This window comes from Ursus arctos, unplaced genomic scaffold (assembly GCF_023065955.2).
Source record: "Ursus arctos isolate Adak ecotype North America unplaced genomic scaffold, UrsArc2.0 scaffold_20, whole genome shotgun sequence".
Taxonomy (NCBI): domain Eukaryota; kingdom Metazoa; phylum Chordata; class Mammalia; order Carnivora; family Ursidae; genus Ursus; species Ursus arctos.
In genome coordinates, this window is record NW_026622875.1 from 49885428 (window position 1) to 49907488 (window position 22061).

Here is a 22061-nt window from a genome sequence, read left to right on the forward strand (position 1 = left end):
AGGGAGAGAGAGAAAATCTTATAGGGGCCATGTCCAGTGCCTGAGACCCTGATATCATGACCTGAGCCAAAGCCAAGAGTTGGATGCTTAACCGACTGAGCCACCTAAGTGCCCCCATCAACAGGTTTTTTAACGCAATTTTTCCTTGAAACCATATTGTAAATTTGTTCGGTCTTCTCCATCTCCACTACTCTGACTTGCATCCAAGCCATGATCACATCTTCCTGGATGCCTGAAATAGTGTCTTCACTGATCTTACTACACTTTCTACGCTTGTCTTCCACAGGAAGTTCTCAAGGCAGCCAGCCATAAAGATGTTTTTTTAAATCAGAATATGTCACTCTGTTCAAGCCCTCCAGTGACTCTTGCCATATCATAAAACCCAAACTCCTCACTGCAGCCTAGGGACACTTCAGGATCCAAGTTCTGCCTAGCTCTCTGCTCTCATCTCCTTCCAATCTCTTGCTCACTTACTTGGCTCTAGCCACATTGGCCTCCCTGCTGCTCCTTGATGATTCCCCCTCAAGGTCTTTGCATTTACTGTTGCCTTCCTAGAATGCTTCTTCTCAAGCCTTTGCCTGCCTTGTTTGCATACTTTATTGAAGGCTCAGCAGAAATTTCACCTTCTTAGAAAGGACTTTCTTGACAATTCAATATAACCAACTCCTTTTCACCATTATTCTCTTGCCCTCACCAGTGAGGTACCATATTGCAGCTAGGGTTCTTGGGTTGAAAGCAATAAAACCAGTTCTTTCCTATTTATTTTATTTTATTTTTAAAGTTAAATTAAATTTATATTATATTATTTTATTTTTTAGAGAGGGGTGGGAGGGGCAGAGGGAGAGGGAGAGAGAGAATCTTAAGCAGGCTCCATGCCCAACATGGGGCTCAATCTCACAATCCTGACATCATGACCTGAGCCAAAATCAAGAGTTGGACGCTTAACCAACTGAGTAGCCCAGATGCCCCAACTCTTTCCTATTTAAACTAAAATAGCAATTATGAGAATCCAGGGGGAGCACATTTGATTGAAGGCAGTGTTGAAGAGCCAGAGAAGCCAGAGAAGCAGGTATGGGGCAGCTCTGAACAGACAGTTTCTGAATAGAGCACCTGCCCCAGTACAGGGGCCTCAGTTGAAGAATAAGTAAACCCAACTGGAGAAATGTGGTTTGCGACAGCTGTTAGTGAAAAGGACCCACTGGTCATAAAGCAAGACTGCTCCAGGATTCCTCCTATGGCCTGGTAGTTGAGGAGGAGGAGCAGAAAAGAAAGAAAGAGAGCTTGGGGAAGGATGACTGCTGTAGAAACCTTCCCAAAGCAATTGGACTAAAAAGAGTTAGAAATGTGATGAGCAGGACTTCATTTTGCCCCAATCTTCTGGGAACAAATGAGTGAACTGCTCGTTATCTATACCAGAGGCCCATTTAGAAAGAGAGCAATGGGAAAAACACACAGACCTGAAGGATTTGTAATGTGTAAGTTCACCTCTAAGTAGTTTCTATTTCTAACTTCCTGGTGGGTGAAACCCAATATAAGCTAGCGTAAGCAGAAAGGGGTTTTCGTTTTTTTGTTAGAGATAGATCATTCTTTTATGAACCCACAGGTATCTCATGATGGCCAAAGGGCTGGGACCAGAAACTTCAGAGTTTTTAGCAACCCATGGGGTTCTTTCTCTGCTTCTTATAGCCTCCCTATGAGGTAGGGACTATTATTACCTTGTAGGTGAGGAAACCAAGGCAGAGAGAGGTAGACTAATGTGACTTAGGGTCATGCCTTGTCTTGCCTCTAGGATAGGAAGGTCCTTGTTCATCCTGGCACAGACCCTGGGGGCTTCAGAATGTCCTTGTTCATTCTTCTGCTACTTTTTCCCCATTCAAATGAGATCAAGCTCCTGGCTCAGAGGAGGGCAAGCTACAGAGAGACCAGTGTCCACTGAAACTCCATTTCACAGGGCACAGTAGCACCTGCTCTCAGTCCCTAGCACCCATGCTTCCTAGGAGTCCTCAAGGGGTCGGGGAGCAATGTCCAGCACCCACTATCTGAGGCCTGACTGTTGAGGAATGGTCTGACCGCTCTGGGCAGGCTGACATGGAGCGAAGAACATCAACTCTCAGGGGTAGAGGAGGGATCATTAAGACCATTGAATCCAGGGGCCACAAGCCCACTTGCTGTAAGAACCATTCAGGTACCATAATCAAAATAAACAGTATGATGGGAGTGTGACGATGTGGCTAATGGTTTCATCTAAAACAGCATGGCTTCTGCTCAGCTCTGACTTTGTGCCACGGGGACTGGTGCCCAACATTGTTGGACTTCCTGGTTTTTTTCAGAGAAGTCATAAATGTTCTTCTCCTACCAGATCGTTGTGACAATTAAATGAAATAACCCACATGAGGTGTTTGTGGCATATATCCAGCATTTGGAGGAAGCTCTCAATAAGTGTCAGTTGCTATTATTATTATAGCAACTTCACAGATGTGGAAACCAAGGCCCAGAAGGGGCTCCCCCAAGATTACAGTTAGTAGTAGGTGTTACATGACACCCCAGGCTCCTGACCCTGGGCCAGGGTCTTCCTTCCTGGCTTCCCTCTCCTGCCCCCGCCCCTTTTCTGAGCCATCAACCATCTTTATTATGTAGCATGACACATTTCAGGTTACCATGTAATGCTTTGCTGTTGTACCTTCATGCAGTATTTCTGTTGATTCCCTACTTTCACAGAAATCTCCTTCCCTTAATAAATGAAACTGTTCTTTAAGCTTATTCCAGTAGAACAGTCCATAGGGTTCTTTTATGTCCCTTTAGGTTTATGTAGGAGTAGCAGCTTTAAAGTAGCTCCCCACCCTGCTTTATTAGCTCTGTGGGGTTGTATTCTATAAACTCACACTTTTCCATTTAAATCAGGGGCTCACCTACTGTTTACCCAGGGCCCATTAAACCATTAAGAAAAGCTATGCTTAGCGGCCCAGGACGATTTGTGCACTTTGTTGGAAGTAAATCTCATTTCCTCTTGCTCTATGGAAAATACCCTTTACACTCATTAAAAGTTCCAGGAATTCTGCATCCTGAGCTGGTCCAGGTATGGTCCCAACAGAGCAGGCAGCAGGGCTACCATTTCCTCTGGAATACTCAGCTTTTTGGCCCTCCCTCCCAGCTCTAAATAGGGCCTGGTGTTGACCATTGTCCCTACTTTTGTCTTATATTCATTCCCATAGTTCTGAGTCAATGCTGTCTCACTTCACACTCTGTGTCAGATTCATCCCACTCATTGGAAAGTCTGAGGCCAAGTGGGGTTATTACCTGTCCCTCACGTTTTTTGAACTGGAATTTTCCTGTTGATTGCCCTGTTGCTAGCCTCGTTCTTTGCCTTAGGATGGCCACTATGGCACTCGACTTCAAAAATCTGCCATAAGTTGATAGCCTGCTGTCCTTTTCCAAGGCCATGGATGAGAGTGCAGAAAGAGAGACTCAAGACTGCTCCCTAAAGACACCCCCGTAGGTCTGGGCCTGGGAAGCACTGGATGCCTTGGTTTTTAGTTCTCAGCTGACAGAACTCAGATTCATACTAGAGCTGACTTGAAGCCATTTTCCAGGTCTGTGTTTCTGAACTACTTCTTGGAAATATAATTAAGGTGCAAGGGGAGACAGTTGCACCCTTTGCATTTGTCCATCAGGTCAGGAAGTGACACCTCTGGGTAATAAGAATTTCCCTGATTGATGGGAAGCCCAACTCTAGAGAAGGCTTGTAAACACATGGTTGATTTGAGATTAGGGTTTTTCCTATTGAGGAAAATAAGGAGCCACATCCAATAAACTGTAACCTTGGAAATAGTGACATAGTAATAATGACAGAGGCAGGCAGAAGGGTGGAAGTCTACAGAGGAATAGACAAAGGAAGACTGGAGAAAACCAATGTCAAGTTTTATTCAGCTGCAGCCCAGGGAGTCAGGCACTGTGTCTGGCATTCTGGTGTATCTCACCCTGGGTTTTAGGCACACCAGTTCTCTACTGCATAAAAAATTTCAGGCTCTGTGTAAGTTTGGGGTATAAAACAAAACAAAAAGTGTGTCTACAACTATCTGGTCCCCTTTGCCTCACTTCCACCACTAGTGAATAAACTTCTGGTTACTAATCTGGTTTCCCTGAAATCCTGATGCTGGGAAGAGGCTGCCCAGGATAGCAGTCACAATTGTTTTATTAAATAAATGAAATGTTTCTGATGCATCAAAGCTCAGGACCAGATTCTGGGTCTGACCTGGCCCAACCGTGAGCTCCTCCCTGCTAGACACCACCACCTGCTAGAAACTCGAAAAGCCCCCAAATCTCTCCTGGGCTCAGAAGCCTGGTTACAGTTATAGCACCCTCTCACACATTGCTCCTTGTCCTCCTGCCTTTCCAATGGCATTCAGTTTACAGTCTGCATGGTACAGACTTAGAGAGGGTAGTGACCTGTCTGTGCTCCTGCAGCGAGAGCGTGTGGTAACTCCCATTAATGACTGAGATCACCGTGCCATACTTGCCTGCAGTGGTTCTGGGTCTTTTGTTGCACTGCTCACCCATTAACTTCCCTTCCTGGAAAGATGTTTTAAAAACCACTTTGCCTCTGGAAAGTGATCCCCTTCTTCCTCAGTCTTCTGAGTGCAGCGCTCCATGGTTTTTCCATATGAAGTAAATGGTTCTATTCTTTCAAGGCAAATTAGTCATTTTTTTTCCTCAAAGAAAACAGAAAGAGATCCTTTCATTCACATCCAGAGTCATGCTGAAAAGGATGCCGTCCCCCAGCACTTAGGTACCTTCATCAGCCAGTGCTGTCTGTTTCTCTGAGCATCTCCTCAGGTGTGTCTCTGACTCACGCACATCCCCCTTCTGCCTGGTCCCCAGTGTGGGGCACTGCGGTGCACGTGGTGTGTGATGTAGGCAGGCTACAGGCCTGGGCTCAGTCTCAGGGTAACTACAGAACAGCATTCTCCCTTGAGGAGCAAAGAGGCTGAATGCAAGGTTGGGGCTATACTGAAGAGGGCCTTACTATTTGTCAGGGAAGTTTTGAGATTTTGGAGGGAACTGGAGATTTAGGTTTTTCAACTGAGAAGCAATCTGCTCATACATGAATTTTTGACTGTCTAGAGAATGAGTTAAAGCAGACAGGTGCTGGAGGGATGTGTTATAATGGTCCAGATGCCAGAGGACCAGGGCATGCATTAGAGATTGGCAGTGGTGATGGGAAAACCAAGTCAGAAAAGGTTTTGGAGGAGCACCATGCAGACTCGGCAGAGAAGAGTTTTAGGAAGGGTATCGTTTAAAGGTTTGGGGAAGTCCATTGTAAACTTTATTAGTTATGTGGTTATTTCACAAATTGAAGTCCCTGCCTGTCATAGGCTCATCTGAATTACATAGAGCAGGTCTGCAGAGAATGAACACGGTAATGGCAGTATCTGGAGGACTCAGAAGGTTCAGAAAACTCTGACTCTCAAAACCTGTGAGCAACACACCACACTCTGCCTCCATGATCCCAGAAAGCAGTTGTGGCCTCACTGGAGAGAGCTTGCAGTATCTCCCATGCCTCATTGTCAAATCAGAAACACAGGAGCTGAATAAGGAAGAGAAGACTTACACCTACAAGGAATTGCAAGACTTTACTACTTGATATTTCAGAAATCTAGGAATCATTCATTCATTCATTCATTCAACAAATACCATTAAGTAACAATTCTTGATCCTAGAAATTCAGTGGTAAACAGAACCAACAGTGTTCATAGCTCTGGTGGAATTTACATAATTCCGAGAGAAAGACAGATGTTAATGTATCTTAAAAACAAATGGAAAAGTTTGGGAGAAATGCTGAGGAGAGACCTTCAGTGGTCTGAGACTTGAGGGTTGGGGTAGTTGGTCCACTCAAGGAGGTCTGTGAAGATTTTCCCAAGGAAATACCTCACACTGGTATTTGAAAGGCTAGAAGGAGTATAAGTAAGCTACGAAGGTAAGGAAGAATGTTCTGAGCAGGAGAACAGCATGTGCAAATACCCTGTGGCTTCAGGAGGCATGGTAAGCAATAAAGGACAGAAAGTGAACTGTTGTGGCCAGTGTGGAAAGAGCAGGGGAAAAACGAAGGGACCCAAGGCTGGAGGCACAGACCAGACCTAATGTTACCTTCATGGTATTATTATTCAGGATTACTTTCTATTTATGGCAAATGTTATTAGTTTTTAATGGATAGTAATAACATTCATATTTTTTAGAAGAATATATTTAAGATTAAAAATTGACTTGATTTAAATAAAAAAGTAAGTTAATAGTTATACAGGTGGGAAACAGAACTGGCAAAAATGGCAAACATGGCTTAGAGAGAATTCTTGAGGAATGAGTATAGGGGCTGGAGGAAACAGACCTGGTTTGAAATTCTGGCCCCTCTACCACTAGCTCATTGACCTTGGCAATGAGTATCAGTTTTCTTGTCTGTAAAATAGAGATGGTAATACCTGTGTTATTTGGGGTGGGTGCTTGCAATGAGTAATGAAATATTGTAGAAGGTTCTGGCAGTGCTTGGTACATCACAGGTAATCAGAGAATGTTCTTCTAAGGAGAAGAGAATTTTTTGGAAGCATCAAGGATGGTGATATTGGTGGAGAGAAGCTGAGGATGGTTTGACTATCCAAATGTTCCTGGTTGGAAGTGATAGAGATTTGATATAGGATAGTAGCAGGAAGAGGAAGTCTGGAGAGAAGGTAACGCTTGAGTTATGCCTTTAAAAAATGACCCATCTGCCTATTAGCCAATACGTAGAGAGAAAAACTGTGCATCCAAGTGGAAATTACAGAGTGAGCGAAAGGGCAGAAATGGGAACTCATAGGCATATTTGGGGGGAATTGAGATGATGCAATTTGAGTCGCAGTGGGAAATGAGTCTAGAAAGGCAGGTGAGGGTAGGGCCATAGTGTGCAGCTTTATCTGCAGTGTGGACAGTTGTGACCAAAACAAGACAGAACAACAACAAAAAATAACATGATAGTAATAACTGACACTTGTTGAGTGCTTATGTTGTGTCAGGCAATGTTTGAAAGGCTTTACAAATGCTAATTCTTCATTCTCATATCAGCCTCATGCCTTACGTGAGTTATTGTTTTCTATGACTTACAGATGAAGAACCTGAGGCACAGAGAGGTTAAGTGACATGTTCAAGTTTGCGTAACTCTTATTCAATAGCTACCGGGGAGTCCTCCAAGCCATCTGAGCAGCTCTGGTCTCAGAACTGGCATGTGTAGGGCAGATGGAGGGGAGGAGGAATGGAGGCAGGCTGGCCAGGGAAGAAACTGTGGTAACATTTCAGAAAAACTATGAGAGCTGGATAAGCCTGGAGAAATTCACTGTGAAGCAGAAACCCACTCTTTTTGTTTTGTTTTGAGTAATCACTATGTTTTCAGCAACAATAATTGTATTCACGTCGTTTTCTTTTTTCTTTCTTTCTTTCTTTTTTTTTTTTTGTAGCAGAGATGCATGTGGATCCAAATCCGCCATAGGATATCTGATTACGGGGGTCAGAAGGGAAGCTTTCAGAGGGTTTGCCATCAACCCTGTTTAGGAACCACTGCTCTCAAAGTCTCTACACTCTGAGCAGTATTGGATATTCAGTTATTTCCCTGGCTACTTCTAGTTCTCTGTGTAATCATAAATCACTGCCTTCTGAGGAGGCTCCTCTGGGTTTGGACAGAGGGACTGGAGAAAGTTAAGTTGCTTGGAATGAAGAGCAGGGAGAATTGGAGACCCTGGTTGCCAAAAAGAGGGTAGGGTGGAGGGGGAAGGATTAAGCCAGTGAGGTCACATGAGGCCTGGGGCTTTGAGGGGTGACCAAACAACTGTTCAGATCAAGAGTGTACAATTTTGATTTGAAAAGGTTTGTATTTCTGTAACGAACAGGCCCTGCCACCATCTCCTCAGGACTTCAGTAATGTCCCCTGCATGCAAAAATGTCTTATGTGATGTGTGAGTGAATGCTTTGATTGTGTAAAAACTGAGAAACAATTCTCATAAATATGGAAACTTGGTTTGTGACAGTATGTGTATTTTCGTTCTTTGACTTTTGGTATTTGTTTCCTTATGTTTTAATTATGTCTCATAACAAGCCTACAACTGGATTTTTAATTTTAAATCTAATATGACAACATTGTTTGAAACTGGAGAGTTCTATTAACTTTTATAGTGATTACTGATACACTAAGAAATATTTCTACTACCTTATTTTTTTCTCTTTATAATGTACTCTTTTCTTTATTTTTTTTTAAAGATTTTATTTATTTATTCGACAGAGAGAGAGACAGCCAGCGAGAGAGGGAACACAAGCAGGGGGAGTGGGAGAGGAAGAAGCAGGCTCATAGCGGAGGAGCCTGATGTGGGGCTCGATCCCATAATGCCGGGATCACGCCCTGAGCCGAAGGCAGACGCTTAACTGCTGTGCCACCCAGGTGCCCCTATAATGTACTCTTTTCTAATTTGTTAAAACAGTCTCTCTTCTTTTTTTCTTTTTTTAAAAAATTGTGGTAAAATACATATAACATAAAATTTTACCATCAACTACTTTAAGTGTACAGTTCAAGGGTTAAGTAAGTACCTTCACATTGTCATGAGACCAATCTCCAGAACTCTTCATCTTGCAAAACTGAAACTCCATATCCATTAAACAACAACTCCCTACTTTTCTGTCCCTCTAGCCCCTGGCAGCCACCATTCTACTTTCTGACCCTATGAATTCATTACTCTAGGTACCTTGTGTATGTGGAATGTTTTTGTGATTGGCTTATTTCACTTAGCATAATGTCCAACAATCTCCATCCTTGCCTTTTTTCCTTTTTCTTACTAAAATTTTCTTCTCAACTTGTTTGTAAGTTATACACTCCGTGTCTATTTCTTAGCAAGTTATTTTAACATTCCTACACTAGTTTAAAGTTAATCAGCATTTTAATCCTACTTAATTAGACAATCCAAGGATCTAAGAATGCTTTAACCACTCTTCCTGATATCCAGTATTTTATTTCTAGCCTACATTTCACCCCTCAAATTAAGCATTATTATTGTTACTGTTATTATCACTAGTTTTAAAGTCAGTGTCTGTTTAGCTTTACCCACATATTAACTTTTTTTTATGTTTGTAAGTATAAAATTATAGTAGACGTTGGAACCTGTTCAGCATCATAAGTTCCAAAACACCAGCACAAAAGTTTATCCATCGTTAAAACCCATTACCTCCTTCTTAAGATGTCAAACTAGCAGGTAACTAAATTAATCAATCTAATCCAAAGGAATAACTCTTGTACTATATAATTTCTCTTTTAGGAGTATATGGGAGAATGAATCAGCTAAATAGCAGACATTTTATGATTTAAGATCAACATTTTTAAAACTGGGTATTACTATACACAGGTAGAAAATACTGAGTAACAAAGATCTTTAAAACTACACATGAAATTCCTTTTCTGTTTACCAATAAATGTGACATAAGACTAAGAAGAAAAAAGGATCCAGAAAATCTGTTTGTTGATAATTCTCTCTGTGTATGTTTTAGTAAGTGGCAACGCTCCCATTCAAGGAATCCATTAGCCTAATTTTCTAATGGAGGAAGAGGTAAGAGATACCACTTTCTGTGGAACAGACACCTATCAACTTAAAACCAAAATTAATAGTAGTATAGGAAACTCGAAAACAGTAGGATTTTTGGCTTATATTTCATGGAAGGTGCTGCTGTTCCAATCTCAAAGTAAAACTGCCTGCTTTCCAAATTCTAAAAATTAACATACTCTCCCCCATGTTATCATACAAACCAGTGAAACCTTTGGTTTCTTTAGAAAAAGGAAGGGTTAAAGCATTGTCGATTATGGAAGAACAATTTTGATTTGGGAACTTCCACACACGCAAATCATGCTGAGTGGCCACTTATTTTACAGAGCAATTTAAATGTTATGCAGTAGCCAAATTATCTTGTTCCATCCACCGTTTGGAGGGGAAAAAATTCAACACCCATAACACTACTTCACTTGATAGGATGTGTATCAATAATAAGTAGCTTAAACTTCCATCAACAAAGTATCTAGTTTGGTTTTTAAAATGGGAAAGTCACACATTTTAAAAGTAAATACAGTTGAAATTGTGAATCAATTATAATTTTGAACTTAATGAACCATGCGGGAGCAGGGTTAATAAACCGATGTGCTTTGAATTTGTTCAAGTACTGATATTTCTGTATATAAAGATTTAGCATATATAACAGCTATCATGAGAAGTGGAAAAAGATTTTCCCCAGAAATGAAAATATTAAAACTAAGTTAAAATAATAAAGTATTATTAGTATTCCACACAGCATAAAATTTGACAAATCAAAGTTTACATGACCCAACTGACCATGTATGAAAATGCTAAGCAGGTATTAACACTGATACTATGTCTAATATTTAAAACCAGTCTGTAATTGGGAGAACATCTAAATCCTTAATTAAATAACAAGTGAAATGGAAGCTTTAAACAGGTATACACTGTTCACACATATATTTCAAGTTTGGAAATGCATATTTGCAAGCAGCAATACAAAAGTATTCATGAAGAATGCATAATCTCTGAAAATTATGAAAACATCCCTGCTACCAATACATTTCTAAATACAAAACTGACTACCCATGGAACATTGCATCAAAAACTGGGGATGTACTGTATGGTGACTAATATAACAAAATAAAAATTATAAAAAAACACCTAAAAAACCCACAACCCCCCCCCAAAATCCCCTGACTACCATATTGTTCTGTGTAGTGAGAGAAGTTCATTTTCAAAACAGATAAAATTCAGTCTTTTGGTGTGAATGGTATGAATGAGTGTTGTGTTTTTTTTTTTAATTCTTAAGTTGTTTGGGATCTTTAAGCATGCAAAACCTCAAATGGGAGGGTCCACAAAAGAACCAAGGTTGTCTTATGGCATCCAGTTAAGGCAGAGCTGGGAATGCCTCAGGGTCATCTACATCAGGAGAAGACTCTTGACTTGTCAGTTCTGCTGCCATGGTTTGGAGTTTAGATGTCCACCATGCCCAAGGACATATCATCCTTCCTTGCCACCATGTCCTGGGAGGCAAAAGTCTCCAAAACTTATCTCCAGCTGAGATGTTGTATCATTTGCTGGCTTCTGGAAATGATGGTCCATAACCCAATCTTCAGCATGAGCCTCTTCACTCTTTGGTTTAGGAAGAACAAATCCCTTCTTCCACTGCCCATCAGCACCTTCATTTAGTTTTCAGATATTAAATTCTACTTTTGCCAGGTTCTTATTTCGAATAGCTTTCCACTCATCCAAAGTCATTTCTTTTGGACCCTCTTCCTTTATTTCTTCAACTTCATTCTCCTTATTTTCAGTGTCTGCAACTGAATGTTCTTCACTTTCTGGTGTTTCCCCAGTCACACTTGATTGATCGAAGTTACTGCAACTATAACATATTTGAATGTATTTTGGGGAGTCTGCTAATTCATCTTGACAGTTCTCCGGTTGTGACATCCACTACCTCCACATTTGTCCTCGTGCTTCAGGCCACTGTAATGTCAGTCTACAATACCTATCAAATTCACATTTGTCACCAGAATCAAATCCATTGCCTTGGCCCGTTTCCCGTCCCCGGTCTTCTCGACCTCTTTCAAGACCACCACAGCCTCGGATAGACCAGTCAATAATCTGTCCATCAGCTGAAAAGTCTCCTCCTTCATTCTTTTCTTCAAGTGGCTTTTCAAATTGTTGTTCATGAGGTGGTCACCTTTCTGGTCTCCTGTCAATTACTCTCCCTTCACACTGCAGCTGTTGATCAGGTCTTCTTCCAACACCTCTTATTCCTTCTTTCTTAAGTGCCATGGGCGGTTGTGTCTCTCTTTCTTGTCAACCATGCCAATGTTGGAGAGGCAGTGGGTTCTTGTGGTCTTTCTGGGACTCTTTAGGCAGCTGTTTGTCTGCTGCATTGGAGGTGGTCTGGGCTGTGGCCTGAGCTGCCCTCTTGGCCCCAGGGCCCCCAATGCCATCCCTTCTGGCTTCTTTTTTCTTGTTTCCTGCTGCTTCAATACCTCAAGGGGGCCCAATTCATCGTCAAATATCCGGTCGAATCAGTTGGTGACCACGCAGCCAAAGCTGTCCTGTAAGTGCCCAGGCATGATGGTGGCTCCGCCGTGAGTTCCTCCACGGACTGCTGCGGACAGGACCCAGCCATGAGCACCTGCTTGAGCTCTTCCCACAAGATGGCAGGGCCCATATTAAGATATTTTTACTCAGCATCCTTTCATGAGTCTCAGACTTTCCATCTGGGAAAATTTTTCTTCAGCTTGTATATATTTAGTGAGGATCTTTTGTTGATACACTTTTCTTAGTTTTTGTTCAAATTGTCTATATTTCAGCATTGTTCTTGGAAGATATATTTGTTAACATGGATTTTTAGGTTACCTTTTTTTCCCCTCTCCTCTTCCACTGGATATTTTATTCTGTTCCTTTCTGGATTGTTTTATTGCTGTCGAGGTGTCAGCCATCAATTAAATTACTGCCCATTGGTACATGATTTGTCTTTTCTCCATGGCAGGTTTTAGAATATAGTCACTTTCGATGTTCTGAATTTTTTTTATTCAAAACAATTTTTCCCTTCTTTGGATTTATTGAGATTCTTGGACTTGAAGATTGATCTTTTCTAACAATTCTGGGAATTTCTCCACTATTATCATATACTTCGAATGTTCTTTTCTTTATTCTGTTACTTCCTTTTGAAACTTCAATTTGGACCTACATTAGGCTTAATCTATCTTCCATGTCTCCTAATCTGTTTTACTAATTTTGCATTCTGTGCTGCACTTTGGTCTAATTTTCTTATATTTATCTTCCAGTTTTAAAATTTTCTCTTCATATATGTCTAATATGCTGTTTTATTTATGTATCATATTTCTAATTGCAGTTACTAAATATTTTACTTTCTAGATATTTTTTGATTCATTTTAAAATTTGCAAAGATCATTATTTACAGTCTCTTGTTCCCTCATATTTTTAAGTTTTCTTTTATTAGTTCCTAAATTTTCTGTAAGATAATTCTAGAAACTAAAATCTTTGTGCTGTCTATTGCTTTGATTGGTTCTCACTCATGGTGACTTATTTCCTTGTGTGTTTTGTGATTTTTATTATGAACTGCTAAGTTTTATTAAAACATTATTGTGGGAATTGCTTGAGGTCCTGGATCACAGTGGAATTTCTCCAGAAAAGATTTGTGTTTACTTCTGCCAGTGTCCTTCTAGAGGCAGATTTTTTTTTTAAAAGATTTTATTTATTTATTAGACAGAGATAGAGACAGCCAGCGAGAGAGGGAACACAAGCAGGGGGAGTGGGAGAGGAAGAAGCAGGCTCCTAGCGGAGGAGCCCGATGTGGGGCTCGATCCCAGAACGCCGGGATCACGCCCTGAGCCGAAGGCAGATGCTTAACCGCTGTGCCACCCAGGCGCCCCTAGAGGCAGATTTTATTTCTTGTTTACCTAGCATTATGGGCATAAGCGCTTGATGCTCCCACCTTATACAGTGGACTACTCTTACATAACCCACTTTAGATGGGCCCTAGGCTTTCTGGCCTGTCCCACACCCTGTATTGGAAACATAAGGTCTCTAAGGTTTGGCAGAGGTCCTCTAGGTAAAAGCTGGTTCCAACACTTTTCCACTCAAGGGTTTCTATTTGTCTTTATCTGTAGAGTCCTCAGAGATTTTTAAATGTTTTAATTTTAGTTTTATTTTTTTAAGAGAGTGAGAGTGGGGGAGGGGAAGAAAGAGAGAATCTTAAACAGGCTCCATGCTCAGTGTAGAACCCGGCATGGGGCTCGATCTCATGACCCTGAGATCATTGCTCAAGCTGAACTCAAGAGTCATTTGCTTAACTGACTGAGGCACCCAGTTGCCCCTAATTTTTCATCTTTTACTATTTTACCCAGTATATTAGTTGTTTCAACTGCAAAAAATTTTGGAGGTACCTAACTCTTCATACTGATGGAAATGTTGCTCCAGGTTCTTCTTTAAGCTCACATTTTCTAACAAAAACCATTATCCCATATTCCGTTCTTTGTTAACATTTTAATTCTGAGGCTTGTGTGTTTGTGCATAGTATATATAAATATAAATACATATGTATATATTTATATATATATATGCACTTTTTTCCTGTACTGACTCCTGACTCTAAGAAGAACCTGTGAGCCTCTAATTAACAGCGTTTTCTCCTGAGATAACATTTATTTATACAAAAACTTAATGAAAGGAGTATAGCAATTAAAAACTTTTTCTTGTGATAAAACTGAAGGTTGAGAATAGCCTTTAAACATAAGATTAAATATAAGTTTAAATTCGTGTTTAGGAAAAGGGACATGGTCTTTAAAATTATACTTGTGTTCTATCTTATAACCTTCTTTTTCTATTTCTGTAACCATAAAAATGTCTCTTGAATTTGTTAAACTATCTTGTAGACATGTAGACTTCAACATTTGAGTGTTGTCTTCCATATCATGTAACTATAACTCTTCAAGCCTTGCTAATTAATTGTCATGTAAACATTACTTGTGAAATTCCAGTCTTTAACAGTTCTATATGTTTCTAAATTTCTTTCTTTCCTGATGTTGTCATCAGTCTCGTTTTGCCTGCTTCTTCTCCCTTTGGCCACAGGATTATTAATAAATTCCCAGACTCTAACAGATTCTTTGTCTTAAATTAAGTGTTAGAAAGATTTGATTTTTTTTCTATGCAGCCTACAACAAGTTCAATGTCTGTTCTCTCAACTGAATAAAGGCAGAAGCTGTGTGTTACTCATTTCTGGATCTCCTTAACCCTCTTCCCCACTAAGTGCTTTAAAATTTAGTAGGAACTTAGGCTATATATATATATATATATATATATATATATATATATATATATACACATATAGTGTATAGAATAGAACATAAGAAAAAAACTGTCAAAATCCAAGTTTTTGAACAGAGATTAAATCTGTTGTTGAGGCTACCTGGCTTTCTTTAGGGTGAGAAACATCTGAGTGGGGCCCTTTGGGGGCAAGGTTGGTGTTCAGAGCCTAAGGGTTTGCCATTCAGACCACCCCTCTGACTCTCTCTCCTTTAGGACACTTGGCTGCAAACAGCTACAGCCTGCAGGGGACCAGAGTGTGGATAATGGAACCAGGCCACTGCAGGGGGTTAGGGAGTGAGGTTGGCCCCATGCTTGTCATTCCTGCATGATGGCTTTGTGGTCTCAGAGAAGCTGCAAGCCTGAGACTGCTGCCACCTCCCATCCGGTTCATCCAGGCTCAGCATTTTGTTCCCTCCAATTAACTGTGCATAACAACAAGGAGTGAAACCAAGTGATTTAAGCAATAATTTATCATATTCAGTTCACCATTAACAGCCATCTAGTGTTTCCTTTGCCCTTTTAAATGAGTCTCTGTTCTGGTGCTCAGCTCTTCTGTGTATTCCATAAGCTTTTAGTGAGCCCTTCCCTCCCTCTCTTTCCCTCTCTCCCGCCCTCCTCCTGCTTTCCTCGAGCTCCGAAGCACAAGTGTCTTTCTGGAAGCAGCTGAACCATCTCTCATCTAGCTTCCTTCATTCCATTTATTAGGGAGCTTGAATGTTAATTTATGAGCATGAACTCCAGGCTGGGTGCTAATTGATGCAAGGGAAGAGAACACAGTCTTTGCCCTGGACCAGCCTTCAGCCTAACTGGGGTGACGAGGCTTATCCAACATGAAATGGTCAGAGGAGGAAGTGGGGGACAGTCGATGTCACCAAAGTAAGACCTTGCTATGAGAAAAGTTCCCTAGAGGAGAGGGCTTCAGCTGAGTTCTGAATGTCAGTGTGGATTCAGGGAGGAGGTAGGGGAGAGGGCAATCCATGCAGGGGCCTAGCAGGAGCACAGGTATGGATTTGGGCACAAGCCTCCAAATGACATGAGAGTAGGTAAGTAAGGTCAGGGAAGTGAGCCTTAGCCAGGCCAGTGCCAATCAGGGTGGCCATTTGTCTGCCTGCTTGCTGGTTTGTCTCCTCTTTGGGATCACCAGGTCTGTGAGCCTCCCTTTCTTAGCTTCATGGTGTTTGGGGTGTGGGGACCCCAAAAATACAGAAGAAATCAGGTAGTGGCCCCAATGAAACTTTAGGTTTTCTGGATCTAATTTCTTTCACATCTCTGTTCTGCTGGGTTTTCTCTCTCTCTCTCTCTCTCTCTCTCTGTATATATGTATGTATGAGTGAGTGTGAATGTATACTTGGGCTCTCAGGGACTCTCATCAGACACTTGTGTTCTGGATATGGGTCTGGGGTGGTAATAATAAAATTGGGGCAACAGGGGCTATAGCTTTGAGTCACTGAGGCTGTGAGACCCTCAGCCCCCCACAGGGACCCTGATAGCAGCTCTGTCATCATGTTGAGGTCTGTTGGGCTCCCTGATGGTGCAAGAGGTACCCAAAGATGTGCAGGTAGGGAAGCCTGGGCCTTCAGAGGGGCTGAAGGAGAGCCACACAGGCCCTTTCTCTTGTGCAAGGTCCCAGGGTTCTGGGAATACTTTAAGGTCCCATGGTCAGGGTGCGCCTACTGCCCACTGACCTGACCCCTTCTACAAAGAAAATTCATGCTGGGTGCTGTGGGGGAGTGGTCTCACTGGCCTTAAGGGGCAGAGATGCTGACAGGTTGGACTGGTCAGGGCATAGATAATTCCAGAGAGTGGAGAGGAACAGAGGGGGAGAAGATGCAGAGGGACCCCAATGGTCTGACTCTCCAAACATCTAGGAACCTGTATATACATACTCACTTCCTGGTGTCTTTTAAGACTAAACTGTCTTAAAAATTAGGCCTCAAAAATTAATTAAAGTTTCTGGTATCCATTTTAATTTCTAAAATAAAGTGTAGGGGCGCCTGGGTGGTACAGTCGTTAAGCGTCTGCCTTCGGCTCAGGGCGTGATCCCAGCGTTCTGGGATCGAGCCCCACATCAGGCTCCTCCGCTAAGAGCCTGCTTCTTCCTCTCCCACTCCCCCCGCTTGTGTTCCCTCTCTCACTGGCTGTCTCTCTCTGTCGAATAAATAAATAAAATCTTTAAAAAAATAAAGTGTAAAATTGATAGCAAACAAAATAAGACAGTGCTACCTTTAATTCCAAATTATGGCAGTCCAATCAGGTGGAGACATACTTCTTTACTAAAATTTCTTTTGCAGAGAACATATTATTTATTTAAAAGAAATACTCAGATAAATTGCTTGAGATGGCAGATGAGACCCAAGGGCATGCATTTAAAAAAATACGGAGCGTCTTTCAAACTGTTATGCTCAAGGCATGGAAAGAAATTTGCCTCATTCTCGAGAGGAAAGATGGTAGGAAATTGAAATGAATAAAAAGAATTGAGGGCCCAGTGGGGCTGGGGCGAAGGGCAAGAGAGATTCTTCCAGGGCCAGAAGCAAGGGATAGCAGGAGTGGGTCCAAGAGACAGCAGAGGGGCAGACAGCTAACATCTGTGCTATAGATGAAAGGATACACTCTTTAGATGGCCACTGATGGCCACAGGGTTCAAGTACTCCCAGAGGTTTTGGTCAGGCCAACTTTTACGGAGGCAGCCAGAGGAGCTACTGTGCCCAGGATTTTAAAAAGAACTGAATATCGTCAAGTTTAGGTTTTGGTGTGAAGCACTTAACCTTAGGCCAGGTGCTGCAGAGGACGAGAGTCTTCTGACTCCCCCTGGACGCCCAGTCATTCTGTTTCTGAACTTGAGCCTCAGAAGACCTTGTTTCTCTTCTGTACACATTGTGGATTCATTTCCAGATGGCTTTAAATTTGCTCCAGAAATACCAACATCCATTTTCTGCTCAGTCAGGAAAAAGCACAGAAAAAGCTGAAATGACAAAACAACTAGGACATCATGAGGCAAACCTGCCTGAATTCTTCAGGGGATACTCAGCTGCAGCCCTGAGACCATCTTCAGCCTCTTGGGGATTAAGGGCTGTGGGAGAGGAGAGTTGAGGAGGGGGTTGAGCAAGGCAGCTTCATAGGTCAGATGTATTTTTTCCTGTCACTACAGCTCAACTTTCGTCCTCTGTGTGTTCTCTGAGGAGTGGCTGCACAGAGGTCTGATATCAGGCAGGCCACTGAGTGTTTGTTCAAAGCGTCGACCAGTTCCTCCTGTTTACAGGTTTGGGAGTGCTGTCTCTTTAAGACTTTTCCTTGCCTTTTTCCCTTCCCTTCCTCCTCAACAAGGGCAAACCCAGAAGAATGAAGCCAGGGTAAATTGAGAAAATATTTGAAACCTATTAAGTGTGGCTACAAGTTTATTGTGATTCTTAAGTTAATTATATCCTTTTTGACTTCCAGCCAGTCCCTTCACTGGGCTTCCTTATAGACTTGGCCACCTATCCCAGCCTCAGCCTGGCGGCATGCCTGTCTGCCTGCCTTGTTCTCTCCCTCCCTCCCTTCCTTCCTCCACCTATTCCCCTCTCCCTCCTACGAAAATAAGTTAGCAATCTACTGTAGCTACTACTTGCTGGAGCTTAAATGTGGTAGGGGCTGTGGTGGGTATAAAGAATTTGGAGTGTGTGTATTTGTATCTGTGGGGGTGGGGTGGTAAGGACACTGTAGCTAGTGGGCGACCACATATGTGAACACCGACTCTTACCACAACCACTTACATTTGTTTTAGCTTGTACTCTACAGTTCACAAAGTGGTATAATCCCCTGACCATTTAAATCTCATAAATGCTGTGGACAGTAGGTGTTATTAGTGCCATTTCTGGATGAATAAAACCAAGATTTAGAGAAATTTTAAAAAGAGATCACATGGCTTTTAGGTGGCACGACAAGGTAGGATTCAAGTCAAGATCTTTTGGTTCCCAAGGAACCATGAAGTTGTATCTTTGTATAATATTTAGGAGTGTACAAAGAGAAGATCATACATGTTGTCTCATTTAATCCTTAAAACATTGTGATGTTGGTGCCATCCCCATTTGGGGGTTCTTTAGAACTGCTCCTCCCGGATCCATCCTTAGGTTGGCAGTGGGAGCTGCCTGACCTCCAGCTCCCTGACCTCTGTTGATTTGTTCAGAGTCAGGGCCTGGAGCCAAGTGCGATGATTCAGGTCCTTCCCCGGGGATTTTGTATGCCAGAATAAAAGGGCTCTGCATTTAAACACAGTGGTTGAGAATGGCCATTTTCTTTCAGGTCCACTAGGACGAGAGAAAGCTAGTGTACAATAGGAAAAAGGAGCATAGAGGCTGGGGAACAGCAATAGAAACAGGTGGTGAAGAGAGACAGAGCTTCCTGAGTTTCCTGCAGGTCTTTAGTTTTTGGTTCTATTCCATGAGGGTCCACAGCATTTCTTGCCCTTGGATTCTGTGTGACACCTGTGATCCTTGCCAATAAAGTTTCTTTTCTGCTTATGCTGTATACTAGGGTTAGGATTTTGTTACTTGCAACCAAAAGACTCCTCAATATTACATATCAGAAATGCACGTCATATCAGCATACATATCAGAAAGTGGAAGTACAGTGAACTAAATGCTAAATGCAGGTGCCAGGAATGAACTGTGGAAGTTAGAGGATGGAACAGTCTTCACTCTTCTGTTGCAAGAGACCTCAGGAGCTGGACATTGAAACCTTTGCTCAGTCTCTACATGTATGTACAAGCCTTTGGCTGACCCCATGGCATCAGGGGAAGGCAGAATATACAGGAACCAGCTTTTAGGTTTCTGAGTAAAGCAGCTGCTTTTGTTACCACTGCTACATTTCCTCAGACCACCTCTGACTTAAGCTAAATCAGTCACAGCCAGTTAGTTCCTCTTGGTTGGTTTGCTCCCTCCAAATTTTCCCACAAGCGTTCCATTCACTTTGGCTGCCACACTTGCTATGGTGTATGTTACTACCCTCAGCATTATCCATGAACATTGTTTACTTGCATGGATGTCTTATTGTCAATGAGATACCAGTAGTCATGCACATCCCAGAAACAGAAGACTTGGTGGTTATATATTATCAGAAACTTAAGATTATGCCAGTGTCATACCTGTGACTCAATACAAGTTCAAGTTCAAACTCCTTAGTGGTGTTCAAGTGGTATGCAAGGCCATGCAAAACCTCCTCTTCTTTTGTGCCCCTCTCTCTTTGTCACCTCTCCATCCTCATAGAACCATTTGAGATTCTCTACACATGTCCTGTCCTTCCAGGCCTGTGTGTCCTTGCTCAGGCTTTTCCTGGAAAGTTCATCCCTTCTCGCTCGGGATATTGAGTTCTTCTTCATTGTCTCAGCCTCAGCTCAAACCCTACTTCCTCTTCGAAGCCTTCCCAAAATGAGTTGCTCCTTGCTCCCTTCTGTGGAGACCTCTGTTTGCATCTTTCTTACAGCTCCTTGATGCCCTCTTTGTTGCTTATAGTTCTTTGCACATCTTTCTTTCTCATGCAGCAGACTGCGTGCTCCTTAAGGACTCAGGTCTTCTTTTGGTATTTTCAGATGTTCTGAATAGTGGAGATTCAATGTCACCTTTGCTAAATAAACAGATGGATGCGTGGTTGCTGCTAAAGCTGATGATCCTGACTTGGGCACTGATGTCGAAGCTGGTCAGCTTATCAGATGGCAAGACTGAGACCATCAGGGTCTTGCTGCCTGCTAGCACCCAAGAGAGGTGACAATGCTGAATGGCTCCAGGAATGCAAATGTGGGGTATCCTGACCCTGTGTTGATGTTAACATCCTCTTATTATGAGGACTCAACACAGGATTCTGCTTCAGCTTTCAAATGCATGTTTGCCTTCCCCAAGTTCTCCACAGGAGAAGTGAGTCTGGGGAAAGTCCTGAATGCAAACCCCATACTGCTCAGGTGGCCTGTGTTGGTGTGTTACTCCTGAGAAATCCTTACATTTGGAATCATTTGTATTTACCTTGAAGATAAAACTAGGATGTTCTCTGAACCTTCAGAGTGGGAAGTCAGAAAATGACTTAATAGCTTAGGAAAATAATATTTGCAAAGAGTTTATGTTTAAAAAGGCCAGGACCTTTTAAGATAATGGATTTAGAGACCTCCTTTACCTCTTCAGACACACACGTTTTTATCCATATAAAAAAACGCTTATTTATTCTCTAAGTACTTCTCCTATTCTTTGGTCTTCTGTTATTCTGAGAATCACTCTGAAATCAGACAGGGGTTTAGAATTTCTGATCACTGCTTTAAAAAGTCAGGGCATACACATTGTGCCAAGCCTGGTACTAATCCCATGTCTGTGATTTCAGTTTCTCTACGTGGGATCTAGGTGTTGAGTCAGTTGGGGGAGAAAAGCAACCAGGCCTTTTCCCTCTTAAAAATGAAGATACTTATATCCAGTGTTTGCAGAGTGTTTTTATGGCTATCATCACATTTGCTTCTTAAGACTAAGGAGGTTTGAAAGAATTATCCCATTTTATGCAAAGAAAATTAAGGCTCAGAGAAACTGAGTGCTTCATCCAACACCATGCAGCTTTAGTGGTAGAACTGGGATTTATGCCCAGTTCTTTTGACTAGCGTTCAGTGCCACTTCTGGCAGGACCCAAATCTGCCTGTAATTCTACTCCAACACTCCTCTAAACACCTACTTCCTACCTTCTGCCTCTACGTAAACACCCATCTTGCATTGTTTATCCCTGTTGGCTGTCTGCTAGCCTCTGGAAGGTGACAATGGCTGAAAATAGTTTATGGTGTGACACTTTCCAAAGAGATCTAAGTTGTCCTTAGATCAAAAGCTAACTTGGGGGAGTTTGGGGTGTGAGGACAGATCCATTATGGAGTTGTTTTGGAGGCCAAGGGATTTTCTTGGTGTGCCTTATGACAACCACATAGGTGTTTTCATAGGGGAACCCTCAGTGTTGATGGCACAAGAAAAAAGAAAGGAGGAGCAGCTGACTGGGTGCCTTATGAACAATTTCACGTTGTGGGCCTTAGTACGTACTGGGTAGGGTGAAACCCCAGAGTGCCCGGGTTAGGTGGCCTACAGGCTCAGCTGCTTGCAGAAAGCCAGCATGGCTTTTCAGATAGACTCTTCGCTGTTCTCTCAC

At 42.1% G+C, this 22061-nt stretch overlaps 1 pseudogene; it reads right to left on the reverse strand.

Annotated features, from left to right (window-relative positions):
* Positions 1-10899: 10899 nt before the first annotated feature.
* Positions 10900-12160, reverse strand: LOC113253650 (plasminogen activator inhibitor 1 RNA-binding protein-like; annotated as a pseudogene).
* Positions 12161-22061: the final 9901 nt, after the last annotated feature.